The sequence below is a fragment of the Anneissia japonica genome, unplaced genomic scaffold (genome assembly GCF_011630105.1).
Source record: "Anneissia japonica isolate Jap-2015-1 unplaced genomic scaffold, ASM1163010v1 scaffold6792_len961167_cov158, whole genome shotgun sequence".
Taxonomy (NCBI): domain Eukaryota; kingdom Metazoa; phylum Echinodermata; class Crinoidea; order Comatulida; family Comatulidae; genus Anneissia; species Anneissia japonica.
This window is the reverse complement of record NW_022701523.1, coordinates 977,048-979,102: the sequence shown is the minus strand read 5'-3', so window position 1 is coordinate 979,102 and position 2,055 is coordinate 977,048. Positions and strand designations below refer to the sequence as shown.

General features: G+C 30.2%; 1 non-coding gene across 1 annotated transcript; it reads right to left on the bottom strand.

Moving 5' to 3' along the window:
* Nucleotides 1-1,651: 1,651 nt before the first annotated feature.
* Trnai-aau lies at nt 1,652-1,723 on the bottom strand. The gene has a single exon. It is a non-coding gene; the product is annotated as a tRNA-Ile (tRNA).
* Nucleotides 1,724-2,055: the final 332 nt, after the last annotated feature.

Below are 2,055 nucleotides of genomic sequence, written 5' to 3'. Positions count from 1 at the left end.
TTTAGATGTGGAACACCGTCCCTCCATCTTGTTCGGTACCTTTAAATACATAGATGCAAATGTGTATAGGGAGTCCTAATTGGTTTTACATAAATAATCCATAAAGAAACAGTTGAGGACGGACAAATCCAACCTTCTAAATAGTCCCATAATTAATACTTTCTTTAACGATTAACATACAGTGAGGGATCTAATTCTTTTAAAAGTTGTAATAGAAATAAAGCCTGTTTTCAAGAGGAAGAGTCGTCAGTGTGGAAGGATGCACCCTACTATTCTATAGCGCAATTCATAGTATAAAGTTTATCTTTCGTTAATTTAGCGTTAATTACTCCATCATCGCTCACTGCCTTTGTACTACCGCTTCTATATTGCACATGTTCAGTTTTACACTTAATTAGTCTGACTTGTGAATAATCTTATTTATTAGGCCATTTTATCTGAAGAGTGTTGCACCATGTATGTGTAGCACGAAACTAAATAGTAATGAAATGTCTAATCAAACCAACTGTTGAACCTTTTACTTCTTGATATTCGGTCTGGTTTAGTATACTCGCAATACCTATATAAGGAATGAATGAATTAATGAATTGTTTATATATGGTGCTGTCATAATTTCAGAGGGACAGAACTGTGGTGACGAAATACTCTTCAAATTAATAATATTATTGGAACTGTCGTTATACTGGAAATGACGCAAACATAACAAAAATTATTAATTGCTGTATCATCACATGCAAGAAAAAAATTATACAAATTCATCACAATATCACATGACCCATCAGTTTATTTTTATTACTGTATATATACACATCATATAATAAGCTATTCGAGAGGGCGTTTATACGACAGCAGGCTAATTACAGATCATAGAACTCAATACCTGTCTCTTATACACATCTAGATGTGTATAAGAGACAGTATATATACAATAATAAACAATAAATAGAGGTTTATGATAAACTATTCTGTTAAAACAGATGCTAGTCAAAAAAGCTTGGTAAACAACTCCTGACTTTGCTTTGAATTTCTAAGCTCAGTGTGGTCAAATTTCCTTCATTTCCGATGCTTATTATCAGAATTCGATTTGTTCATCAAGTGCTCGTATTTATTGAAGTATAACCTCGTGTTATCACAATTTATCTTTATTTCGATTATGTGCACAGTCATTCCACCTGTCTATTCATTACACCGACTTCATGTAGATCTTGACCTATATTTATTATGTATTATTTATATTTATAATAATAATTATAATTTTATAATAATATTATTTTTATTAACAATAATTATAATAATGTTAATATATTAATATTAACATTATTAGATTAATGTTAATATAATAAATATTAATATTATATATTAACATATATCATTATTATCATTAGCATTAATATTAATAATAATAATAACAATAACAATAACAATAACAATAACAATAACAATAATAATAATAATAATATTAATATTAATATAAATTATACATATTATTATAGGTCTACCATTATTAATGGTAGACCTAGTAAATGTTATTGTCGTGATGGAATAGACAATAACTGGATTTGCATCAGGAGGATCATGTATAGGTTTAATTTTGCCCTACCTGACGTGGAAATGTACTGAATACTCAGTACGTTAAAAAACAATTGCAAATTGTTCTCGGGTGGGACTCGAACCCACGATCTCCAGGTCATTAGCCTGGCATCATACCTCTAGACCACCGCGCTTGCGCCTTACGGCTAGAGTTGAATTCGAGTCTAAGCAAGCAGTGCTGCAGTGTTGATAGTAATTGTTATTGTCGTGATGGAATATATAATAACTGGATTTGCATCAGGAGAATCATGTATAGGTGATTTTTTTCGCAATTGTTTTCAAACGTACTGAGTATTCAGTACATTTCCACGTCATTTCCACACCTATACATCATCATTATTGTTATTCTTATTTTCAATCAATATCATGCTAATCCTTATCATTGTCAGAATCATTATTATTATTATTAGTTTATCATCATCCTCATCTCTATTCCAATCCTCATTATTCTCATTATTATCCTCA